Source organism: Pteropus alecto, unplaced genomic scaffold (assembly GCF_000325575.1).
Source record: "Pteropus alecto unplaced genomic scaffold, ASM32557v1 scaffold156, whole genome shotgun sequence".
NCBI classification, from domain to species: domain Eukaryota; kingdom Metazoa; phylum Chordata; class Mammalia; order Chiroptera; family Pteropodidae; genus Pteropus; species Pteropus alecto.
In genome coordinates, this window is record NW_006437746.1 from 503,571 (window position 1) to 518,139 (window position 14,569).

Genomic DNA, 14,569 nt, shown 5'->3' on the forward strand with positions numbered 1-14,569 from the left:
ATAAAACGGTCTCACCGACAAAATTCCCAAATAAAATACTAGCAAACTAAATTTTGCAATATTAAAAGAATCACATGCCACAGCTAATTTATTGATTCCAAAAATGCAAAAATGAAGTTAATAGGAAACTTCACTGCTATAATAAATCACTGAGTAAGTACTATTTTTTTAAAGCACATAATAATCTCAACCGATGCCGAAATAGACCTTGGAAATATTTAACACATATTCTACTTGAAAAAAGAAAAATCTCAATGGAATAGATAATTCTGATTACAAACATCCATCTCAAAGCACCATGATGAACCCCTAGAGAGTTTTTTCCTGAATGAGAACTCATTGTAAATATCAAGAACATCTTGAACATCATAATATTTTATTATGGATGAAATAAATACATGACAAGGAGTTATGAATGTAAATGATTTTACATAAATGAACATTTTGTAATCCAAATAGCATGTTTGAAAGATAATAAATATATGTAGCTTTAAGATTTTTAAAAAATTATACGTGAATAATATGATATTTGTGATAATTTTTAAAATATTGACTATTTCCAAGGAAATAAGTGAGCAAAATTACTCTGAAAGGGTTATAAAACCTGAACAGACCATGGAAAAAACTGGCAAAGTGGTCAAAGAATTATTCCTCAGAGAGAAGCCAGTTCCAGGTATCTTTGTCAATAAAATCCATCAAATATTCATGATACTAATGACTCCCATATTATTTAAACTGTCTTTAGCATTAAAAAATTGAAAGGGTCCAAGTTTATTTTATTTATCTAAAACCTTGGTCTGAATCTGACCCAAAAATCATATACCACCAAAAATTTGCATACTAACTCACTGGTTAAAAAACATTTAAAAATTCTCACTATGTTAGCAAATTGTTTCCAACTATATGAGAAAATAATAATTTACAATGGCCAAGTAGGATTTAGTCTAGGAATGTAATAATATCAGTTTGGGGAAACTTATTAACATTTTTCAATATACTTACAAGTAAAAGGGGAAAACATGATTATTTTGTTAAATTCCTAGATCGATGTTTGACATAAAGTAAGAAATTAATAAATATTGAATGAAGGGTGAATTCCAAACCAACAGCTGATAAAGTTAAGCAACCATTTCTGATAAAATAGAAAGACAAAAATTCAATAGCAATGGCTGTTAGTTTTTTGAGGGTTACAGACCTCCTTAGATATTTGATGAAGGCTATGAACCCTCTCTCCATAAAAGTATAAAGAATGACCGTGATTTATATATACTCCCAAGAGAAATCGCACCTACTCATGCATTAGTAAGTAGACACACAGACCTTGGTCATGGCTGTGGACCTTGAAGTAGTTTGTGAACTCCAGCCCCTCTTGGTCATGGTCCAGGAGCTCCTGGAGAACACTCAAATAAACAATTACCCTTGGACAAGAGAGCCTTTCTGGAAGTCTAGGAGTTCAGCGGAGAAGTTGTAAGCCATTCTAAAAGGGCATTTATAGTGATGAAGGCCTACATCAAGAAACAAAAAAGATCTCAAATTAAACAACTTTATACCTTCTGCCCCACATTAGCAGAAGGAAGGAAATAACAAAGACAGAGCAGAAATAAACAAAATAGAAACTAAAAAAAAAGAAAAGAAAAGATCAACAAAATTAAGAGCTGGTTTTTCAAAAAGATAAACAAAATTGACACTCCTTTAGCTTGACTAACTAGGCAAATAGAGAGAAGACTTAGATAAATAAAATCAGAAATAAAATGGGAGATATTACAACTGATACTACAGAAATACAAAGCGTCATAAAAGACTACTGTGAACAGTTAAACACCAACAAATTGGATAACCTAGAAGAAATGGATAGATTCTTAGAAACATACAACCTACCAAGACTGAATCACAAAGAAATAAAAAAATCTGAATGGGTCAGTAATGAGTACAGAGTTTGAATCAGTCATCAAAACCTCCCAACAAAGAAATGCCCAAGACCCAATTGTTTCACTAGTAAATGCTACCAAACATTTAGAGAAGAATTGATGTCATTCCTTCTTAAACACCTTCAAAAAATTGAAGAGAAGGGAACACTCCCAAACTTATTTTAAGAGGCCAGTGTTACCCATATACCAAAGCCAGATAAGGATACTACAAGAAAGAAAACTATAGGCCAATATCCTTGATGAATATAGATGCAGATATTCTCAACGAAATATTCATACACCATTATCAAGTGGGATTTATCTTTGGTATGCAAGTGTGGTTCAACATATACAAATCAATAAACGTGGAATACCACATTAATAGAAGGAAGGATAATAATCATGTGATCCTCTCGAAAATGCAGAAAAAGCATTTGACAAAATATAACACCTTTTCATGATTAAGAAAAACCTCTCAACAAATTGGGCAGAGATGGAATGTACTTTGGCATAATAAAGGGCGTATATGACAAGCCCACAGCTAACATCATACTTAATGGTGAAAGTTGAAAGTTATTCCTCTAAGATCAGACACCAGACAAGGGTGCCCACTCTCATCACTTCTATTCAGTGTGATACTGGAAGTCCTTGCCAGAGAAATCAGGCAAGAAAAAGAAATAAGTGGTATCCAAATTGGAAAAGAAGTAAAATTGCCTTTGCAGATTATGTGATCTTAATATAGAGAAAATCCTAAAGACTACCAAAAAAACGTTAGAACTAATTGATGAATTTAATTGAGTCACAGGGTTAAAAATCAATACACAAATCAGCTGTGTCTCTGTACACTAATAATGAAATATCTGAAACAGAAACAAAGAAAACGATCCTATTCATAATATCCTCACAAACAATAAAACAGGAATAAATTTAACCAAATAGGTGAAAGGTTAGTACACTGAAAATTATAATACTTTGATGAAAGAAGTTGAGAAAGACTCAAAGAAGTGAAAAAATACCCCATGTTCACAGACTGGAAGAAATAATATTGTTAAAATGTCTGTACTACCCAAAGCCTCTATAGATTGAATGCAATCTCTATCAAAATTCCAATGGCATTTTTTTTATAGAAACAAGGCAGTCCTAAAATATGTATGGAATAACAAAAGACCCTGAATAGCCAAAAAAAATCTCAAAAGAGAAGAACAAAGCTAGTGGTATCACACTTCCTGATTTCAAACTATACACAAAGCTATAGTAATCAAAAGTATGGCAGTAGCATAAACACAGACACAAAGTCCAACGAGACAGGACTGAAAGACTGAGAGTTACACCCTCACCTATAAGGTCAACTAATATTTAACAAGGAAGCCAAGAATACTCAATGGGGAAAGGATAGTATCTTCAATAAATGGAGGTGGGAAAACTGAATAACCACATGCAGAACAATGAAATTGGACCCCTATCTTACACCACTCACAAAAATTAACTTGCGAACTTAAACGTAAGCAACACAAGCTAAAATAAGTGAGTGGGACTACATCAAACTAAAAAGCTCCTTCATGGCAAAAGAAACAACAAAATGAAAAGGAAACCTACCGAATGGGAGAAAATATTTGCAAACAATATATCTGATAGGGGCCTAATATCCAAAATATATAAGGAATTCATACAACTCAATAACAGAAAGACAATCCAACTAAAAAATGAGCAGAGGACCTACATAGACATTTTCCAAAGAAGACATACAATGGCCAACAGGTAGATGAAAAGATGTTCAGTATCACTAATTAAAAAGGAAAATGTAAATCAAAACTACAGTGAGATATCACCTCATATCTGTTAAAATGGCTATGATCGAGAAAAAAAAACGGTAACTGTGAGGATGTGGAGAAAAGGGAATTCTTATGCACTATTGGTGTAAATATAAATTGCTGTATCCATTATGGAAAACAATATGGAGGTTCCTCAAGAACTTAAAAATAGAACTACCATATGATTCAGCAATCCCACTTCTGAGTATATATTTAAAGGAAATGAAATCAGGAATCAAGATCTCAAAGAGGTACCATCGCTCCCAAGTTCATTGCAGCAATATTCACAATAGCCAATACATGGAAACAGTCTAAGTGCCAGTCTATGGATGAAAGCACAGAGACGTTATTCCATTCTATACATACAATGGAATAATATTCGGCCATAAAAAAGAAAGAAATCCTGCCATTTTGACAGCGTGAATGGATATTGAGGGGCGGTGTGCTAAGTAAAATAAGTCAGACAGAAAAAGACAAATACTCTTTGTATTTGATCTCATTTATATGTAGAATCTTAAAAAGCCAAACTCACAGAAACAGAGAGTAGAATGGAGGCTGCCAGGGGCTGGGGTATGGAGGACAGGGGAGATGTTGGTGAAATGGTACAAACTTTTAGTTATAAGATGAACAAGTTCTGGGGATCTAATGGACAGCATGGTGGCTATAGTTAACAATACTGTATTATATACTTAGAAGTTACTAAGAGAATAAATCTTAAATGTTCTCACCACATACACAAAAAACGCTAATTATACGAGGTGATGGAGGTTTAACCAATCCTATTATGATAATCATTCTATAATAATATAAGTGTATCAAACAATCACATTGTATACCTTAAAGTTACACAATGTTATATGTCAATTATATCTCAACAAAGCTGGGAGGAAAAAAAGACTTATGTTCACTAAAAAAAAAAAAATCCATAAAATTAAAAGGGAAACCATAATAGGAAGGACGTATTGCCTAAATATTCAACAGACAAAGAATTAATATCCTCGTAAGTCTAATAGGTAAAAGGGCAGTGCACAAAAGCAGGCAATTCACACACACACAAAGACTATAAATGAAAAAATATTCAACTTCAATTGTATTTCAGCTCTATTCAGCATAACAGCTATAGCCAGAACTTGACATATGGTTTGCACATTCATTTTTTCCCATTCAACAAATGCACATTGAGGCACTAGGAAAACAGCCACGAACGGGACAAAGTTCATTGTTTGTTCAGACGGGCAATGAAAACGCAAGCCGAAATAATGAAATGCCGCTTTTGCCTAACAAATTGAATAATGAGAAAGAACGATAATTGATGTTGGTAAGAGTTCAGGGAAGCAGGCAGTCGCATGCCCACAAAATAGTGGGAGCACATGTCAGCACACTGGCAGCTTGCTGACTCCAAGCCATCAGGGTGTGTGTGCGCCCTTCCTACTCAGCAAGTGTACTTTCATTCACTTATCCTAAGGGAAAACTGGATAGGCAGCCAAGGGCGTATCGCACCGCAGTTCATCAAGCACTGTATTTTTTTTATTGTAGGAAAACATTGAAAAACCACCTCACTGTCCAACAATAAGGGACTCTGGGGAAATGGAGGGGATGAGGTGCAGAAAACAGGTGGAGCATAGGCATTGGAATAGCAAAGACAGTTTGGTCCAGACACAAGGAAGTGGGTCAATTCGATGTCAGGAAGTTGAGGTTTTTGTCTTAGGTTCTACGCGCTTCCCTCCTCTCTCTAGCTCTCGGACCTAGAAGGCAGGTTTGTCTTGTGAAAGTGAGCGAATAATGAGATTGGAGTTTCAGGATTGTGGAGAGGGTTTGAAATAGCCATGACGCAGAAAACAGTGTGAGGAGCTAGGAAGGATCCTCGAGCAACGATAAAAACTTGGATAAGGGAAGCGATCGCAAACATTTACCTGAGCCGTAGAGCCTGTAAAAGAATACAGCAACCTCGAACGCCAGTAAATGCAAAATAAAAATCCATTCTTTTCGAAGGAAAGATCCATGAGTAGCTGGTCTATTCATGAATCCACATCATTGAGCAGAATTACACAGATAGCTCAAGTGGTTCTGGGCTTTGCACTAGAACTCCCCATGCCGGGAGCTTCTACTTCAGCCGTCAGTTGGCAATGACCTAAAATTTGCAGGCGAATCTCAAAACAGAATGAGGGAAGTGGGGAGATAAAATGGAATGTAAATCCACCCATAATAGAAGCAAAAAATAGGTGAAATTAAAACTTAACAAGAAAACCACAGCTCTCCAAGAAACCTAGCAGTTTACCAGTAGGAAAGACAGTGTTAAGATGAATTTTTCCAAAATTAGGGTAGAAGTTTAATGTACCTCAAGTCAAAATGTGAACTGGATGTTCTTTAACTTTCCAAAAGGATTTTTTAAATCTTGTGATAGAATAAAATCAGGAATAATTTAGAATGTTTAGGGGAAAAAAGGCATGAAGAAGATGGCCTACCTATTAAGATATTATGTTATATTTTTAAAGGCACAATAATTAGATTTGTGAAGATTGATACAAGATGCAATGAAATTGTCCAGAGCGTAGCCTAGAAAATATTAAAATATATTAAAATCTAACTCACAATTTATCTTACGATTTCTATCCACCTCTCATCTCTAGTTGTGAAAAGATCACTTCTTAATAAATGGTGTTGGGACAAATGCTCAGTTGTCCTTTTGGGGAGGGGAGAATGTGGTAAAAAAGGAAAGTCCTTAATTTTCACTCCAGTGAAGGAACAAATGGATCTTGCTGGTTTGCAGGCCCAGGGATACAGGAGACAAAAAAGAAAGACATGGCAACATCTCCTTAGGAGAACAGGTGCCACAAGCTCTGGAGTTTGAATCCCTGTTCATTCACCATTTGGGCAACAAATAACTGCTGAACATTGTGAGAGCTGCAGTACAGTAGGAATAAGAGACGAAAGTTCCCTGCTCTTATGGAATTCACCTGCCGTTGGAAGCGATGGTAAACACACATGAGGGAAGATGTCAGATAGCGATAAGTACGAAGAAGAAAATTAAGCAGGGCAGAGATGGTGGTGAGTTGGAAGGTGGATGAGTCCTGGATGGTCTGGCTCTTTTGGACCAAGTGTCTTTCCAAGTGAGGCCCGAAGGTCAAGAAGGAAAAAGTCAGGCAAAGATCTAAGCAACGGGCTTATCAGGCAGAGGAACACATACAAGGCCTCATGATGAAAAGGACCTTGACAAGTTCAAGAAACAGATTAAAGATCCAGGGTGGCCGGAGCAAAGGGAAGAGTGGCGAGAAAAGCAAGAGACGGTAGGGGCCAGATTAAGTAGGGCCATGTGCGCCATGCAGAGAACTTCGGCTTTGATCCTGGGTGAGGTGGGAAGCACCTTGATCAAGATTGCCCTGGCTGCCATGTGCCACCTCCTTTCCTAGTGAACGTGGAAGGCGTTTCATACCTTGTCGGGCTCCTTCAGAGCTGAGCGTGTGCCCTGGTCGAGCCTTGGTTACTGCCAGCAGTGAGGCAATGTTTCTAGTTGGTATCAGGAACCATTTTTTTCTGAGGAATGGCCCATATATAAAAGCAAAAGATATTAACGACCGTGATCACCTCCTCAGCCAGGAAAGTCCTGCTCGCTCTCCACCTGCCAGGGAAGGCTGGTCAGGTAAGGGCCCCAGCATTCCAGTCCCCTCTCCCCAGGTCCTGAGTTAGAAGGGTAAGAACATGAACTCAGGGAAATAGTTTAATACTGAAACTCAACTACAAATAGCACATTTTAAAAAATCATTTCTGTAATTACCATTTAAAAGAAAATCTTACTTATTTCATAAACGGCTTGACCATCGAAACCTAGGTGATTTAAGAACCCCCTGCTACAGCTCGGTTCTCTAATCTGTTATGTTTCATTGTTTCAGTTTATTACATATGCTAATTTATTAGGTTCGCGCTCCAATTTCTTTCCGAAACTCTGTGCCACCCTCTTTCATCAAGTCACTCTTCGGGGACGTGAGTCTGTTTGTGGAGCATGTATTTTGACGGGTTGTAGAGGCATAGCCGGAATGCCTTATGTTTCATGAGAACTGAAACATATTTGCACTGAATTTTCCTAGCAGATTTCTGTCAACTATTTAGGGGGACATATGGAGCTGCTTTTCTTACCTTTGAGGGGAAAAAAAAAATACATGAAATCAGGCATTTGGACAAATTTCCTTGCTTGCTCTGGTAGTTTGATGGAAGCGTTTCGTAAAGCCAAGACAGCATCTGTAACATGGGACGGAAAAGTGAGAGGCGGACTGTGCAGTCTGGATCATGCTTGAGCAGGTTTTCTCACAGACCGCATTGTTTTTCACTCCGATTGTCCTTGGCAGATCGATCCCAGGTAGGCTCGGTCAGGAGCTGGTCACTCAGTAGATCTCAGGCTCTAGTGTGTGGCTTGGTCGTTGACGTGCCAAATCAACGAGCTCGTTCTGATTGATATCAGTGGGGGGGGCTGTAGAACCACCTGAGGGGGCTCCCGGGATTAGGCCTTTCTCTCACCGATCCGTTGTTCACTGATCTGATTATTCAGTTCTGTTCTGTTCCATCGTCCCTTTCTACAGTCCGCTGGGTCCTGGAAATTAAGCATGTGGAGAAGGTGATGTGACAGGTGGGAAAGATTGTGGACTTTGGAGACCAGAGTCTCTGGGCTCAAATCCCAGTTCTGCATCTTCTTCTTCACTATGCCATCGTCTCTAAAGATGGGATCAAAACGCCGACCATGTCAGGTTGTTGTGAGGGTTCCGTGAAGTTACTTGAAACCTAGAGTCACACCTGGCACAGAAGGGACCCACCCTAACTTGGAGCTGGCTTCCTTCTCTCTTCTTCTGTTCCCCCTGGAGGGGTCTCCCAGGAGCAGCACTGGGCAGGGGCGGAGGTGTGGCCCAGTGTGTATTGTCTGCAACTGGAACGGCCGCTAGGCTTTTCCACAGGGCCCGGAATTCCTCTGTGAGCGCGCCCCTTTGTGTTCTGTCTTTAGAAGACCCCTGTTAGAGTCCTTTCTGGTATTTAGGATGTCTCCTGTCCCTCAACAGCCCCCTAAAGAACATTCATTTATCACATCGCTGAAAGGAGGACTGGAGGGCCCCGCATTTTCTCATTTTCACTAAAGCCAACTATGCAGGTTATATCCTACCCCCCACACCCCCAAACCCTCTCAGGAAACTTGACGTCAAAACTCACAGAGTCAAGATAAAGACTAAACAAATGACTTGGAAGTTACCCCATTTGGGCATTTGGCAATCGCTCAGTCTCTCGGGTTGTGAGAAGGGTTTTTGAAATACTACATTTTTCCTTGTTTCAAATGCCTAATGAACCCTTCGTTCTCACCTAGCGTTTAAGTCGGCTTTCATGGCATCAGTCTCTTCCAGGTCCCTCGGCTGGAAAGCACAGCAGCATCTTGCCGTCCGCCTCGTCCCTGTACAGACACAGCATCCTCCGTTCTCTTTCTACAATATCATGCCTCTTGTCCTTTCATGCCCAGTGCAGTGGCCCCACCTCAGGCTCTGTGACCTTTCGATTCAAGCTGTAGTAATTGTTTCTGATGCTCTTCTCTGCCTCTGATTCTCCCAGCCCTAAACCTGCCCCTCCCCTGGCCTTGGCACTGCCTTTGTAAAGCACGGCCCTCTCAGACCGGGCTTCGGAATCAGGCAGACCTGGGTGCTAGTCCCAGCTCCCTCAGGGCAAACCCCATCCCCTCCCTAAGCCTCAGATCCTCATCTGTAAGGTGGAGTGTTCATACTACCTGCATCCTACGGAGGTTAGCGGGGTTAAATGAGGCGAGGCAAATAAAGTGCCTTTCCCAGAGCTTGGCACGTGGTCAGCACTCAGTAAATGACAGCTCTGGATAACAAAAGCAGCAAGACCCTGCAGCGGCTCATGACCACGAGCAGTGCAAAACTCAAACCGCTGAGCCTGGCATTCTGGGTCCTGGGAGGCCCGGCCCCCTCTCCCTTTTCCCATTTGTCATCTTCTGCATGTCCTGGGCCGCAGTAAAAAACAGTGGAAATGGTACTTTACAACTTTGTTGGTATCAAAATTACTGCATTAATATTATGTACTAAAACATGTTCCTGGGCCTAAGATTTCATTTTTTTTTCTTCCAATTTTAAAGAAATTAAAACATTTTCATGGGCCCCTAAAACGAGGGTGGGCCCTAGGCCCCATGCTGAGCCCAAGGGTAAGGAGGCCCTTTGCAAGACCCTGCAGTGGTGGCGGTCCTTTGCCACTGCCCCTCTGTGTTTCATAGATTGACCGAGGAGCCTCAGAGCATACTGTGTGCTTCTGTAGCTCACAAAACACCTAGCTCCCTTCAGCTTCTGCCTGTTTAGCCTTTTAGCTCTTGTTATAAGCATCTGCACGGTGTTTTAGGTGGAGCTGGGAACATCCTTCTGCCCCAGATCCCTGTATACATCACTTAATCCTCAAAGCCGTTTTCCCACATTGCATTAGATTGTATCATATCAGTACTTATATCAAGTCACATAAATGGGTACCCTAGGCTTCTGTTGCAGCCCTAGTTCATCACACACAGCCAGACACTGAATCTGTTTTGGCCCAGCCGAGACGGGCAGGTGCACACGCCTGCACCAGTCCAAGGGTAGAGCTGGGGCTGGAATCGGCCCTCTGTTGTTCCAAAGTGTTCTCTTTCTATTAAGCCAGGCACCTAATGAGCCCATGCTGCTCACATGTTCACAGGCTGGAGCCATTCTGCTGAGCAGCATTCCCTTTTATTCCAGCTCAGAACGAGTTTGCATTTCTTTGTCCAGCATGAAGCTTTCAAATGAATGATGACCGTAGAAAAATCTCAGGAGAATTTGCAAGAATTGCTAATAAGCATATCTGTCTAGCGCTTAGGATGAAACTGTTTTCTTCTTTAGAATTCTGTACATTCAGAATCTCTCCATGACAGCACCTTGCATTCTGAGTGTCTTTGGGAAACAGTTTATAAAATAAAATTTTAAAAAAAGAGTAAATGGATTGAGATTTTGTTCCTAGCAACGTTTTGCTATGAAGAGGAAGTGCGTGGGGACAGGATGGAGAGATCGCTAAGGCCTAAGGTTCGAGTTCGTGGGGAGTGAGCCAAAAAGAAGTCTTGCTCTGCCCTGCCGGCCCTAGAGGGGAAAGAATGACAGAGCCGGGATTTATGACTTGGGCCCTGACTGGGTCTTCTTCTGTCTTGGGTCCACTGAAACGGCCACTGTGGCAGGGCCCTAACCTCAGAGTGGTACCTGTCCTTAAAGTTCTGTGCATGTCGGTCCTGTTTTGGTTATAGTCAGGCAGAAAGGATGAGTCTTCGTCAAGGCAGATACTTATTTCACTTCCTCACTGATGAGGGATTGAGGACACCCCAGCTTAGGCCAGGAGGACCAGAGTATCTTTCTTACTTTTCTTAATTTTTTTTTTATGATTATTTATGCCTATAGCACCTGGTCTTCCTAGGTGGTCTCCCATCCAAGTACTAACCCTGCTTAGCTTCCGAGATCAGACACCGGGCTTGTTCAGGGTGGCACGGCCGTAGACCATGGACTGTGGCTCCACTGGGGCACGAACCCAGGACCTTCTGCATGTAAAGCAGACATGCTAACCGCTACACTATGGAACCACGTCCAACACCGGAGTGTTTCTTATCACCTCTGTACCCTCAGTGTTGGGCTATTGATTTCTGTCCCAGGGGCGGTGAAGTTGATGTTATGGATTAGATGTTTCATGTGGGGCTGGGACACAGATTGAGCCCTAGAAGTGGACACTTGGGCTCTCAGTGGTGGGGAGACCAAGGAGTGTGGTTGCATCAGAGCAAATGCAGCCCCTGGTGGACCAACAACTGGCAGCACACACTCTGAGCCCTGTGCGAAGTCACATTGGCACACGCTGGGCATTTTAAAAGGGAATCGTGCGTATGTCTGGCCCTTAATCAGACTGGTTGTTTCATTTGTATTTGTTTGATCACTCGAAGGTTGAATTTGTTTACTACATGGGTTCACAGCCAAGTTCATTGCATTGTCTGTGCAGCCCATGGCCACGAACATCTTTGAAGCCAACCTTCCTGTTTTGCAATAGCCCCTATTCTGTCAGCTGATTATCTCCACACTTTCACCTCTCCCTTATTAGATACCATGAAACTGTCACATTTGATCCTTCTTATAATTAATATCTGGAATAATGTCAGTTACCGTAATAGAGAGCTCTCGCTTGCTCTCGAATAGTGCTTGTTTGGACCGTTCAGCTCGTGTCTCCAGGGCTGTGAGCAATAAAGCAGAAAAGATCCTCAGGTTTCTCCCCCACACAGGACTCCCTGCCAGCACCCCTGAATCTCCATCAGCTTTTCATCTGAACAAAACCCTGTCCAGTGCCGCACAGGGCTTTATTTAACATAACTGTAGACGGTGGTGCTTTCTACTTTTAAATCTGCACTGGGCAGAGAACAGGACGTTTACATAACAAGTCAGCATTAGCCCTGTAACAAATCTAATCTCTGTTACTGGGCCAGTGAGTCATCTAAGAAACAGGGAGGTTAGGTGCCCCGCTCCTGTCTGGCAGCCAACTAAACCCAGCTTCCATCTTCACTTCCAGTGAGTGCACTGTCCACCCTCCTCCCGCATCCCAGTGAACAGTCCAGTCCTGTGTAACAGACGAGGAACACGTGATTCCCTGCACAGGCTTGTAGATTCCAGGTTGTGTTTACCAGTAGAGAGCAAAATGGGAACTCCCGCCGAACAGAGAGATCCTGTCCAGTTTTCATGGGATTATTCTTCAGTCGCTTCCCCCATCCGGAGGCTAGCTCCCTTCTGAAGTGATCGAGGCCCTGAACCAGACCACAGACCAGCTGCGCCCGACGCCTCACTCTCACACAATGGCAAATGCCAATGGCTTCGGGGCCAGGAAAGCATGTCACCGTGTCAGGTGGCTGGGGTAGGGCTAAAGGCATGCCATGAGGGCAGGGACTGTATCCATTGTCCACTGCTTCTCCCAGCACCTGGAGCAGAGCATGCACACTATGGACCCCCAATCAAAGATGTGGAATGAATGGTGGACACTGGACAGCTGGGCCGTGCATGTCTCACAGATGGCGTTCTTATGAGAAAAGCATGCCTCTGGGCAATATTTGGCTTCTAGCTTGCAACCCCTATGATTAAATAAACAAGGCTACTTATGGACTGAATGAAACAATGAGTGCCAGGCAACATCGGTGTCCAACTTATTGTTTTGATATTATATATTCAGCTAGACTCAGGATACGGATAACTCTTTCTGTTTAAGCACCTCTTGAGTCCTTTCTATAATAACCTTGGCCTGTTAATGACCCTGGGCTAATTGGAGACTGGTGTCAATGTTCACACTTTCCATTCCATCATGCCGTGGTGTCACTTTTTTTTCTAAATCTCTTAGTCATATGTCTTCCTTTTCAAAAAATGTACAAAGACACCTTTTCTACCAAATAAGGGGCAAACTTTCTAAATACATGCTGTATTTACTAAGAAGAGGGTAACAAATCTGCTTTCCTATATAAAATGCTGCCTTTTCTAAAAAGAACAAACAATGGTAATTGTTTCATGCCAAAATCATTTCAAGCCCAGTTCATCTTCAAAATCTGCCACATCGAGTTACAGGGTCCTGGATAGTGTGGGACAGCCTCTGAAAGTTTTTCCTAGAGGGAAGAGTTGGTCCTGGCTGCTTCCTTGGACACTGCCCTTATTCTGGTGGGTCTGTGTCACCTTCTCTTCATCTCCTGCTCCTGATGTCCCAGACCCAATGTCTTTTGGTTTGTAGCAAAAATCCCTTGAATCAAAAGGAATATAACTGTTGGGTCAGTCAAGCAGCTGTTGTGACATAGACAGACTGAAGAGGAGCCCACTGAGCATGTCCCCTAACCCTAGGATGCATTGACAGGTATGAGACCATCTGCCTCAGCATAGAAGCCCACAGCCAGCTTCTAGACTGTGGATGCAGCCACTAACATGTCACTTAGACACTTTGATTGCCTAGCGAAGTGGGAGGGCTATCAAACACATCCTCTAGTGAGACAAAACCTACAATAGGATCTCCTTGGAGGAAAAAACCTTGCAAAATCAAACCATAGCTGTCATTAATATTTTGGTCAGGACCTATGAGTCAGTTGGATATGAGTCAGAAGGTACTAAAGGCATTAAAATTCCAGCTTTTCCTGAAACATTTCACTGGTCAAAAACTAACACAACAAAACATGCCTGTGGGTGACATTTGACTTCTAATTTATAAACCCTGTGATGAAATAAACAAAACTGATTATAGATGGAAATCATTACTGCTGAGCAACATTGATATCTAGCTTATCAATTAATGCTATATATTCATATGCACTCAAAGATGCAAATAATTCTTCATGATTGAAGAACTTCTACTCCATTAATGACCTTGGCCTAGACCTAAACCAATTGTAATTTTGCGCCATGAATGGATGTAGAAGCTAGAAGCAACTTGTGTCAGTTAGGAACATGTTCAACCCCAAAGAACAGAAAATTTGGCCTACAGTGGCTTCAACAGTTAGGGAATTATTTTTCTCATGTAACAGGATACTCAGAGGCAGATAGTGACTCACCATGGTTCGGTTCATCGAGTGCTGTCTAGGCACAGTCTCCTTTAGTCTTTCTGGTCCACCTTGCTCTGCGTTTTGGTATTCATCCTTGCCTTTCTCATAACTGCACATCTATGCTCAAAGCAGAAGGAAGTAGGGAAGGGGAGCATCGGCTGCACCTACTCACCTGTTAAGAAAACAAAAGCTTTTCTAGAAACCCCCCAGTAGGCTTTCCCTTCAGACTCACTGGCCAGAACTATGTCACATGACTGCCCCTAGCTGCAAGG

At 41.7% G+C, this 14,569-nt stretch overlaps 1 protein-coding gene across 2 annotated transcripts in view; it reads left to right on the forward strand.

Moving 5' to 3' along the window:
• The window catches only part of MYRIP (myosin VIIA and Rab interacting protein), a 240,212-nt gene that overhangs the window by 207,368 nt on the left and 18,275 nt on the right, over positions 1–14,569 (forward strand). The gene's annotated exons all lie outside the window — the stretch shown is intronic.